We start from the raw sequence: 12682 nt of genomic DNA, 5'->3' as shown, positions 1-12682 counted from the left end.
GCTTCCAGGCTCAGGAGTCAGGCTTCAACTTGGGCTGAAATAATGGCAGTCACTCATCCCAAATCTTATTAGACTTGAAAGACGTGGATGTTACTGAAACCATAGACCTGTGTCAGTAACTGTTATCCCCCCACTCTAAAACTGTCACTTACTGTACACTTAATTATTGTTCAAAGAATCACTAAACCAATGTAAATTCTTCAAAGCTTCTTTAAAATGTTTCTCTTCAGTCACATTCAAGTCCAGACTATACATTTCCAGCCAACATTCTGTTTTGGTAAGTCATGCAAACTTCAGGGCCGACCAAAGTAATTGTGGAGTTGTCTTCTGGACCTGCAGCCCCCCAGGAGGGACATTAGTAATGAGTCCCAGTAAGGCCTGGCAGCCATTGATCACACACGTAGAGAAGTGCAAGCTGGACTTAAAGTGGACCTATCATGCTATATTGGAAAAATATATTGTAGGGCCATACCTCTCCAAAACATGTCTGTGAAGTGTTTTGCTTAAAATCCCAAACAGATCACCCGTTGCAGCCACGCCTCACACTGCTCATACCCCTGTTTTGAAGCCCTGTTAGAGAAACGCAGATTTTGGGTCCTTAGCTTGAAAAAAAAAGAGGAGGCGGAGCCTAATCAGAATTCTACCGGAGATAAAGTTAAATTCTGCTGTGATAAAACTCCATCCTGTTCTAAACCACAGCAAGGATTATTTCTGAAACAGTATGGAGCTCAAATGCTTTCTCTCTTGCGGGTTTATCACGAGGTGAGTTCCTTTTTTTATGTCCTGCTTTTTAAACACATGTGCTCTCCAGTACAGGTTAGCTCTGAGTGTTAGCGAGGCTGGCTAATGTAAACAAAGACGAGATTACGTCCAAAACACGTCAGGCATTGTTTCTGATAGCAACTTTCTGTGGGTCCGCTTCCGATTTGACGTCATATCGGCAGCAAATCTGTATCCGCTCATTGTGCCCTGTTTTTAAAAGATTTGGGTACGGAGGAAAAAGGTTTTATTTTCTGACGCTGCGTGAGTTCCCCGACGCCCCGGGGACACATGTTTATGTATAAAAGACATCACAAAGTGCATTTTTCATGATAGGTCCCCTTTAAGTCTTTAAAGAAGATTGTGTATATATTTGAGTGTTGCTTAATCTGGGCTACTACCATTTCTAAATATATACAAAACTTACAATATTGCTATATTGTAAGCTTTGTAAATATTTTGTCTTTTTGTTTGTCGTTTGCTTTGTATGTTTTTAATAATTTAATTTTTGTGTCAATTGTGAGAACGTGTACACTTATCTAATTTACTGGGTTTTGTTTCATGTCATGTCGGGGTGGGGGGTACATTTGATCTGCTTATGGCAGTCTGGTTTAAATGTGCACTGTTGCATCTACGGTATGTATTTGACTACTCAATGACATTCTGTATGATTTTTCTTTGTAATGAAAATTTACAAAAAAAAAAGTAATGAGTCCGAGCTTTGTGCCCAACATGTTCAGCCTAACGTGGGCCACAGCTCGTAACCCCAGTAACCCTGCCGCCCGTCCGCTTTGTTTTTTGTAAGAAGGGGGGTTTACATTTTTCGTTTTATGAGACGAACTTTGGAAACAAGGTCGGGGAACCCAAGGTTCTCCAATTCCTCTGCTCTTATTCCCTTGTGTGAGACGACAGTTCCTTTTCATCATTTACATGTGTTCAGATTAGGGCTGCACGATATATCGTGTCGTGACGATAATCGCGATATTCACATCGTGCGTCAATTTAACTAAATGTTTTAGGACGTACGATATTAAGTATGCAAATACACTCAAACACGTCATGTTACAATTATTTTGCTGCTTGCTACAAAAAGAAAAGGTGCTTGAGTGAGTGACATGCAGGCTCTGCAATCTGCATGCACAGCCAACCACCAATCACAACCATTCTTGATCAGATCACAGCTGGATAACCGAGCTCGCTCAGCTTGTTGCTCTGATAACTTAAGATCCAGAAGTCCGTGACTAAAATCCTTCATCCGGTCAAATATAGTTAAAAGAATACCAACTGTATAGCATTACAGTTCAAGAAGGGATGGTTTGCGGACAAAAAAAACGGTCTTTTCTTCGATTCCTGTATGTTTTCATATCGCAGGGGAAAAGAATATCGCAATGTCAGTTGTTTCCAATAGCGTGCAGCCCTAGTTCAGATTGTGCCCCGTTGCCCTGGAGTCAGAGCGAAGCCGTAGCTTTGGGATTATATATGAAATGTGTCCTCTGATTAAGAGAAGGAAGAAGATACATCTAGGGGCTAGGGGTGTTGAAAATAATCGTTTCTACGATGCATTGCGATGCGGACGTGGACGATTCGGTCTCGATGCAGTGACGGAAGATAATCGGTTATAGAGTAGTAACGTTGCTTCCTGATTTTCCGGCCGCGGCTTTACTATAACGTTTTTTCTGTCACTTTAATATCAAATCGGTCGGTGACGCAGAGATCAGGGAACATACGTGACAGCGGCACAGCAACACCGAACACGGAGCAGTCTGCTTTATCCACCAACACAAGAACACCAGTCCAGAACCGACAGCAGAAGGACCCGCTCTGAATCACTCCGTGTCGCTGCGGCTCAGAGACACAGACAGGGATTTATGTTTTTCAAAAATAATCGCGTTACAATCATGTCAGGTTTTTGGTGTATTTAATTAAGTCTTGGATTGCAGAGTATGAATGTCCTCTAGCAATTTTCAGATGATATATACGTGTGTAAAGTTTGTGAAGGCAGGAGGAAAAAAGCTTCCGCGATCACCGTCTCCTCTCCGTTCCTCCAAGCCCCGCCCCCTCCCTGAAAATAATGAGTGACATGCTTATAGTGACCCGATAGAAACTTTATTATTCACTTAATCACTGAGATATAATGAAGCTAATTTTATCTTTCATTCATTGGATTTATGTAACAGTAAAACAGAGAATGTAAGTGTGCACCCACATGCAGTATTTTAGTTTGTATATGCTGTTGTAAATACTCCTGTTGTCTGCTGTGTTCAGACTCACGTCCTGTGTGTGATGCCTCATTCAGGACATTCAGTGTCCTTTCTTAACAGAAGGCCGTGGCTAGAAGCTGCAGCTAGACTGCAGAAGCATTAGCTTTTTGTTTTTGAGGATGGAACAACTTCACACACGGAGGCTAGACCTATACAATTCATTTATTTTGGTTTATAAATTAATGTCAAGACATTTATGTTATTGATTTCTGAAGCACTTTCTAAATAATAAAAAGAGAGTTCATATGTATTGACTGCATGTATGCATTGATGAAAAATAAGCCATGTGCAGTAATATAGAAAATTGAGGATGCAACGCATTGGTATGAATCGAGATGCACCGGGATGCACCGGGATATCGAACCGAATCGAATCGTTGACAGGATAATCGTAATCGAATCGAATCGTGAGACCAGTGAAGATGCACAGCCCTACTAGGGGCTAGCAGAAGCTGTGCTCCTCGAGCTGCTCTCTTTGTCTCCGATGTTACTCAGCACTCAACTCATCATGTCTGTCCGACAGATGGGGAGGCAGGTCAAATGTGACAATAGATCAAATATAAATGTTTAGCTAAATGAAGTTGTCAGGTACAATATAAAAAAAGGATTCTGCCATGGCAACATGTTTAGAATGTCAGATTATAAGTAATTAAATAAATAATAAAATAAAAAAATAACTATTTAAAAAAGTGCCGATGGTGTAACCTAAAAATGCATTGGTTAGAAGTTTCACTTCCTGGTTAGGGCGAGGCTTTCCTCTGAAGGAACCTCTGTGGTCTGTCTCTTTGCTCACAACTGCAACCTGTGAGACATAGGTTGCTAGGCAAAGCTTTGGCATTAAGGGATAATAAGCTAAAGAAACATTTTACCAGTATGTACAATGCAAGACATAGTTTAAAAAGTCAGTCTCATTATTGTCATAGGAAGGTGATGGCAGAATGTTTGGTGTAAAGGTGGTGGCACACACATCTGCTCCGCGCTGCAGGCAGTGGGCGTCTCCTCAGGTGTGTGGGAGGAGCATGTTTCACTTCTGTCACTTAGGTTCTTCATCTCTCCTCAGTCTCTGTGACATGTCTCGTTTTCCATTTCCTGTTTTATTTTGTACGTACCTCTTGTCTTTCATTTCAGGCCCTGTTTCTTCCTCCCCTTGTTTGTTTTTCCCGCCTTCATCAGCGTCTGCCCCGCCCCTGATTGTCTGCACCTGTCCCCACTCACCTCTTGTTTCAACAGTCCTGTCTCTCCCCTGATTGTCTCCACCTGTCCCCACTCACCTCTAGTTTCAATAGTCCTGTCTCTCCCCTGATTGTCTCCACCTGTCCCCACTCACCTCTAGTTTCAATAGTCCTGTCTCTCCCCTGATTGTCTCCACCTGTCCCCACTCACCTCTTGTTTCAATAGTCCTGTCTCTCCCCTGATTGTCTGCACCTGTCCCCACTCACCTCTTGTTTCAATAGTCCTGCCTCTCCCCTGATTGTCTCCACCTGTCCCCACTCACCTCTTGTTTCAACAGTCCTGTCTCTCCCCTGATTGTCTCCACCTGTCCCCACTCACCTCTTGTTTCAATAGTCCTGTCTCTCCCCTGATTGTCTCCACCTGTCCCCACTCACCTCTTGTTTCAATAGTCCTGTCTCTCCCCTGATTGTCTCCACCTGTCCCCACTCACCTCTTGTTTCAATAGTCCTGTCTCTCCCCTGATTGTCTGCACCTGTCCCCACTCACCTCTTGTTTCAATAGTCCTGCCTCTCCCCTGATTGTCTCCACCTGTCCCCACTCACCTCTTGTTTCAATAGTCCTGTCTCTCCCCTGATTGTCTCCACCTGTCCCCACTCACCTCTTGTTTCAACAGTCCTGTCTCTCCCCTGATTGTCTCCACCTGTCCCCACTCACCTCTTGTTTCAATAGTCCTGTCTCTCCCCTGATTGTCTCCACCTGTCCCCACTCACCTCTTGTTTCAACAGTCCTGTCTCTCCCCTGATCGTCTCCACCTGTCCCCACTCACCTCTTGTTTCAACAGTCCTGTCTCTCCCCTGATTGTCTCCACCTATCCCCACTCACCTCTTGTTTCAATAGTCCTGTCTCTCCCCTGATTGTCTCCACCTGTCCCCACTCACCTCTTGTTTCAATAGTCCTGTCTCTCCCCTGATTGTCTCCACCTGTCCCCACTCACCTCTTGTTTCAATAGTCCTGTCTCTCCCCTGATTGTCTGCACCTGTCCCCACTCACCTCTTGTTTCAATAGTCCTGCCTCTCCCCTGATTGTCTCCACCTGTCCCCACTCACCTCTTGTTTCAATAGTCCTGTCTCTCCCCTGATTGTCTCCACCTGTCCCCACTCACCTCTTGTTTCAACAGTCCTGTCTCTCCCCTGATTGTCTCCACCTGTCCCCACTCACCTCTTGTTTCAATAGTCCTGTCTCTCCCCTGATTGTCTCCACCTGTCCCCACTCACCTCTTGTTTCAACAGTCCTGTCTCTCCCCTGATCGTCTCCACCTGTCCCCACTCACCTCTTGTTTCAACAGTCCTGTCTCTCCCCTGATTGTCTCCACCTGTCCCCACTCACCTCTTGTTTCAATAGTCCTGTCTCTCCCCTGATTGTCTCCACCTGTCCCCACTCACCTCTTGTTTCAATAGTCCTGCCCCGCCCCTGATTGTCTCCACCTGTCCCCACTCACCTCTTGTTTCAATAGTCCTGTCTCTCCCCTGATTGTCTCCACCTGTCCCCACTCACCTCTTGTTTCAATAGTCCTGTCTCTCCCCTGATTGTCTCCACCTGTCCCCACTCACCTCTTGTTTCAACAGTCCTGTCTCTCCCCTGATTGTCTGCACCTGTCCCCACTCACCTCTTGTTTCAATAGTTCTGTCTCTCCCCTGATTGTCTGCACCTGTCCCCACTCACCTCTTGTTTCAATAGTCCTGCCTCTCCCCTGATTGTCTCCACCTGTCCCCACTCACCTCTTGTTTCAACAGTCCTGTCTCTCCCCTGATTGTCTCCACCTGTCCCCACTCACCTCTTGTTTCAATAGTCCTGTCTCTCCCCTGATTGTCTCCACCTGTCCCCACTCACCTCTTGTTTCAATAGTCCTGTCTCTCCCCTGATTGTCTCCACCTGTCCCCACTCACCTCTTGTTTCAACAGTCCTGTCTCTCCCCTGATTGTCTCCACCTGTCCCCACTCACCTCTTGTTTCAACAGTCCTGTCTCTCCCCTGATTGTCTCCACCTGTCCCCACTCACCTCTTGTTTCAACAGTCCTGTCTCTCCCCTGATTGTCTCCACCTGTCCCGACTCACCTCTTGTTTCAATAGTCCTGTCTCTCCCCTGATTGTCTCCACCTGTCCCCACTCACCTCTTGTTTCAACAGTCCTGTCTCTCCCCTGATTGTCTCCACCTGTCCCCACTCACCTCTTGTTTCAATAGTCCTGTCTCTCCCCTGATTGTCTCCACCTGTCCCCACTCACCTCTTGTTTCAACAGTCCTGTCTCTCCCCTGATTGTCTCCACCTGTCCCCACTCACCTCTTGTTTCAACAGTCCTGTCTCTCCCCTGCCCTGTGTCAATTCCTCTTGTTTGTGTCTCCGATTGGTCGTGCCAAGACTCAGCTCAGAAAGGGTCGCTTTGACTCATGTCAGGTTTTGTTTCTTTTGTAGGCTTAAGCTTTTCTTAAGTTCTCTTTTTGTTATGCCTAGTTGTTTCCTCCTTGTGAGCGCCTTTTGTTATTTCCAGTACCTACTCTGTTAAGTATGGGATTAGTCAAGATCTGAATGATCAACAGATTTGAATGGAATCTCTAACATTTTCATGTAGAATAAAGACAAAAGAGTGATTGTACAAATTACATTTATTGAAATTTGAACCAGAAGATGAAGTCTCAAAGAATGTTTTAAATACAAGGACATGAAACAAAAAGGTGGATAATAATAACATCTATTAAATGTATATGTAAAGACATTTGGTCAAATGAAATGACACTGAGTCAGTGATAACAGCAACGCCAGCGTGGATGAAGATGGTGCTGGTCTTTCTTCATGCCCCCCCCCCCTTAAAGGTAGCAAAAGCTAACTTTCATAGCACAGCTTTACTTCTCACTCAACACAATAAAGAAACGGACCGTACAGCAGGGTGCGAACTAGGGGGGAGCAGAGGGAGCTATAGCTCCCCTAGTGGGGACATGAGCTCCCCTGGGAACATGGTTTGTGACATGTGGGGGGAGCTCTCTAAAATACTGATATGATGACCAAATAAATTCCATTTTGGGCATGTTTTTTTTTCAAAGGTGTAAAATAAGTGAAATAAAATTATATTTAGAGTTTATGATTCATGAAAAAAGTGTCGCCTGCTTGCACGCTGCCCGCAGCTCCACCCACTACCCACTCACTCACAAGCTCGTTTAGTTGGCACTAGTGCTGCGTACCGGTACGCCGAACCGGTACTGGACTTGTAAAAAGTTTCGGTTCAAGTCCGGTTAAAACCGGAACGTCAGGAACCGGTACTTGGACTCGCAAAAAAACTAGCACTTACGTATATTCTGGTGTCTGTGGTTATTTAAACATTCCCTGATAAATGTGATTCAGTGTCAATAAATGAGTGCTAATCCCAGTGTGCTCAGTGTACAACATCACATGTCATTTCACCTTCGATTCACGGTTTGAAGACGTAGCATTTCCCCACATGCTAATGCTAACCGGAAGTGAAGAATTTTCAGAATAAAAGTATTAAGTAAATAGTGTGAACTTCCGGATTTTCAGAATAAAACTGATTTAAATTAAATAGTGTATTTAATTCAAAATTACGCCATATCAACATTGATTTTAATTTCTAACAGTATGTATGTACATCACTATGTATGTAGTATGTACTGTATAATGTAAACATTATTATTATATTGAACTTTGTAGTAGTTCACTGTAGTTGCTGTCATAAGTCATTTGTAGACTAAGTGGAAAAAAGTGTTTTTTTTACATTTGTACTTTTTAGAGAAATGTAGACACAAGTTGGAAGGGAGCGCACTAAACCTGACGAGTTTGAATTTCAGTTGTTTATGAGTTAATTTCAATTGATAATTAGCTCACAATAAGTTCACTTTAGTTACTCGCACAACTTGACACAAGCCATGGGTTCAGGTCCGGACTTATAAGTCCGGACCTGAACCTGAACCTCTGGACTTGAGTCCGGACCTGAACCTGAATGTGAGTCCAGGTACGCAGCACTAGTTGGCACTGCATGTTTACCAGGCATTGTTGCTGCTGCTGACATGTCGAAAAGAAAAAAACAACTTACCTTGGGCAATTTCTTTAAAAAGACTGCCAAACAACCTGATCAAGAAGACCAACCGAATGTAGCTGGTGGTAGCACATCGTACGTTGTGACTGCTGCTACAACAGAACCGAGAGAGGAGGGAGCTAACGTCAGTGCTAGTGCTAACTTGACAGCTAACGTTAACTTGGGGGCTGGCCTACTTATGAGAGAAGGGCTATGTGCATCGTTGTGTAGTGTGTGTGTGGCGTTGCGTCTCTCCAGGCAGTGAGAGGGTTGTGTTGTGCTATAGCTGTATTATTAATATTAATATTGTTCATGGTTGGTGCCGCTGGCTGCTCTTATCGCGTGTGTTCGGCTCATACTTGCCAACCCTCCCGATTTTCGCGGGAGACTCCCGATTTCACTGCCCTCTCCCGGTTTCGCATTTCTCCTGATTTCTGCAAATCAGATTTACTCAGGACAGCGCGCGCAACTGAAAGTCTGAGAGGGTGGGGAAAATAGTCACAGAAAACAGAACAAGAATTGACAACTCTGCTCACTCCTGTCCTTCACATATGCTCCATAAAGGATGATGCTACAGGCCGCAAGGCAGTGCCCTTACAACTACAATAAGCATGTTAATGTTAATCCAGCTCCGGGGATCCACTAGCACCCCTCCCCCCCTCCCCCGCGGTGGTTTTGAAATGCTCCCGATTTCTGAGGTCTCAATGTTGGCAAGTATGGTTCGGCTCTGTGTGGGCTTCAGCCATAATAGGCTATAGCCTATGTGAAACAATGTAGCCTGTTTTTGAGTCATTTTAAGTTGATTTAATTAAACAGTCAAACGTTACATTGGTGGTCCGTGGATCATTTATTATCAAGTTGATTGAAGTTTGCGTAGCCCATACATGCTCGGGAAATCTGTTGACATGAACATGATCCATCGGGACGGTTCATGTAAATGTAGACCTGTGGCACCACCCCGTGTGCAACAGGTCTTCTCTTAATAATAGGCCTATGTCTGTGCTGTTGCTATTAATGCACGGATCAGCATTTACCCCCCCACCCCGCAAAAAAGAAAAGAAAACCCGGCTCCCCCGGAGACCGTGGTATAGTTTGCACACTGCCGTATAGTACAGCACAAACAACACAAATCAATACTGGCATATATTTTCACTTGTAGTATTCTAATAATTGAAATGCTGGTTCTTCTGGGGGTGTTCTGTCCACGCTCAGCTACCACACCGCTGCCTGCACTGTACAATCGCTGGAGGACTGGGCTGTCACTCAAAAACTGAGTAGCCAATGGGGACGCACCCCTGAAAGTCCCGCCCACCTGGGACGTTTGTGTCAAAATCGAAAACAAAAAATGAGGGAGCGCAAAAGAGAAAGCTGCAGCGAGAGCAAAAGTCTGATTGAGAAAGAAGAAACAAGAACTGCAAACAAAAACCTGTTAAAACAAAGAAAAAAGACTTATAGTTTACATGATTACACTAATTATTTGTTTGCAACTTAGTTTTGAAATTTATTTTATTTTGCTTGACTCAGTTTTTTTTCTTTTAAACTCATAGTTTTGCTTTATTCTGAGAAAGTGTTGCTTTATCTGTATGATACAAAACTAATCCCATATTAAAAAGGATTACCTGATCTGTGAAATTAAAATTACATTTGTTTTAATTCAAGCCTTTGCCTCTGGGTCGTGCCTCTGGGTCGTGCCTCCGGGTCGTGCCTCCGGGTCGTGCCTCCGGGTCGTGCCTCTGGGTCGTGCCTCTGGGTCATCCGTCTGAGTGGAGACCCTGACAGAGAGCAGAACCTATTGACACGCTTGCGGCCCTGGTTGTGTTTGTTCCCGGGTGACAGCCAGAGTGTAAAGTGGTCTCTCATATGAAATGGAGCCTGACTGTATTCTGCCCGTTGGAGCGAGACGGTGGCCGGAGCATCTTTGCTCACAGGTCGTGGAATATGCTGCAGGGCAAGCTGTTTGTTGACCAGGCCTGGAGATGGTCTCACCACTGCAATAGGATCCAAGTACGCCTGTCCTGTCCTTGCGCTCTTTCCATTCACTTTGGTTAATAGCTAACTTTCCACCAGCTGCTTAATGCGGCCCTCTTTATTGACTCACTGAGGGAAGCCATCAGGGCACCACGCGGCTGGTCTGCTCTTCACATACTCATCTCATGTGTGTAGCAGTGGTTCTAGACCATAGTTGGTTAAAGTAAATGAATATTCGGCTTGATTTGACAAATGAAACGGTTGATAGTGCTTTTTGGAATAAGAGTCAAACAGCTGACAGGACCTTTGCTCGCTCCTCCACACCTAAACGATGTAACTCCAACTCTCAGAGCTGTCGTCTTTATTGCATTTTGTCAGACTGTCTTTGCTTTTATGTTCCTGGCTGTCGGTTCAGTCTTTGTGGGGTGAGCAGGTTCAGAGCAGAGTCTTTAACAAAGCAGACAGGCGACTTAGGGCTTCTCTGCTCGTCTGTCAGAGCCCAGGCCCGGGGCCGGCGCTGGATGTCATTGGGACAGAGACAATCCTGATATTACATTTTTCAATCTGGAATTCCTTTTGGTCTGAAGCGTAAATGCCTTTAAATCGAGAGAGCCAGCAGATGAAACCACAACAGCAATTTCCTGTTATCCTTGAGGGAATCTTTGCCCTTCTTGTTCGCTGACATTTATTACAATATGTAGCTTCACGCTTAAAGCTACATATTTGCTGTTCTCCCCCCAGAGGTGAGCAGGCACCCTGCACCCCGTTGCATTTGGGCTGTGTCTGACTGCATTGTCTGGAGTAGATCCTGCGAGGCTCTGACTGAGTGTGGGCTTGAAGCAGAGCAGGCGCTGAGCGACGCCAGGGAGACTGTTTCCTGACACCTTTGTAACAGAACCAGCATTAACTGTTTCAGTAATGTGAGCTCTTCTGTCGGATCGGACCACACGGGCCAGCCTTCACTCCCCACGCCCACCAATGAGCCTTGGTCACCCTGTCGCTGGTTCACCGGTTTCCCTTCCTTGGACCATCGGTACTGACCACTGCAGACCGGGAAGCTGCAGCTTTGGAGATGATCCGACCCAGTTGTCTAGCCATCAACATGTGGCTCTTGTCAAAGTCCCCTCATCCTCACGCTTGCCCATTTTTCCTGCTTCCAAGACATCAGCTTTGAGGACAAAGTGTCCACTCGCAGCCTAACATATCCCACCCACTGACAGGTGCCATTCTAACAAGCACATCCCTGTTCTTCTCTTCGCCGGTCAGGGGTCATAACGTCATGGCTCATCGGTGAAGAAATGAGACCAGTGGGTATCCAACCACTGAAACGTTATCATCTGTGCATTGTATAAAGCTCAGGTCAATACACCTGAGAGGAGAGGGTTGGGAAAGCTCCCAATACACCTGAGAGGAGAGGGTTGGGAAAGCTCCCAATACACCTGAGAGGAGAGGGTTGGGAAAGCTCCCAATACACCTGAGAGGAGAGGGTTGGGAAAGCTCCCAATACACCTGAGAGGAGAGGGTTGGGAAAGCTCCCAATACACCTGAAATTAACAGTTTTTTACTGGCATTGGTTTTGATATAATACATTAGTTTACAAACACATTCTGTATAAAATGCTAAATATTCAATTGATTACTGGGAGATGATGTACAGACTTCCAAGTACCCAGGTGACGTACGAGCTGGTGCCCACTCCCCTGTCCCCAGCAGGCTGACATGTGTGTGTCGGATGTACCAACACTGCACTGGAAGTTCATTCATGATCCTTTATGATGATCTCTTACAGCTTTGATGATTCATGAATAATGGCATTCCCATCCGCCCCGTTTGTACTTCCTAATGCTAGCCAAAGTGAACACATTGAAATGCTAAAAATGTCCGTCAGCATGTTCATATTGCCCATGTGAACATATGAAATGTGTGCCGACACTAAAACAAAGGTATCCAGCTGCTTGCAGTCGGATTGATGCTGTCACGGTAGCAGGGGGTGTTCTCCCGGAGCTGCTGCCCTGGAGCTCTAACACCTTCCAGCACGCGGGTTAGAGGACTCGGGGGGGTAAAGACGGAACACTGTAACTCGATCCAGTGGGCTCCTGTTACTCACCTAACAACTGATTACAGTACACTCTGACGGCTGTGTGTTTCCCACAGGTCTCCCTGACCTTGCTGCAGCGTTGAGAATACACATCTTCTGTGTCACATGACTGGGTTGTGATGCTATCTAGGACAGGATGTGTGCTTTGATTGGAGACCTATCCCACAGTCTGACTGGTGAACAGGCCCACGGGCGAGCAGACATGTGGTGTCCAAGCATGTCAGCACACACGTGCCGGCTGTTTGTGTAAGGCACTGAAAGGAACTTGTGATAAGACTTTAGAGGGAAACCGAGGGTGCAGATAGCTGAAGGCCCAACTGACCTTCAGCTATCTGCACCCTCT

General features: G+C 45.5%; 1 protein-coding gene across 1 annotated transcript in view; it reads left to right on the top strand.

The window, feature by feature from the left end:
* slc16a10 (solute carrier family 16 member 10) overlaps positions 1-12682 on the top strand; it is a 62552-nt gene that overhangs the window by 21398 nt on the left and 28472 nt on the right. The window lies entirely within an intron of this gene.

The sequence above is a fragment of the Pseudochaenichthys georgianus genome, chromosome 24 (genome assembly GCF_902827115.2).
Source record: "Pseudochaenichthys georgianus chromosome 24, fPseGeo1.2, whole genome shotgun sequence".
NCBI classification, from domain to species: Eukaryota; Metazoa; Chordata; class Actinopteri; order Perciformes; family Channichthyidae; genus Pseudochaenichthys; species Pseudochaenichthys georgianus.
This window is presented reverse-complemented; position numbering and strand designations above follow the sequence as displayed.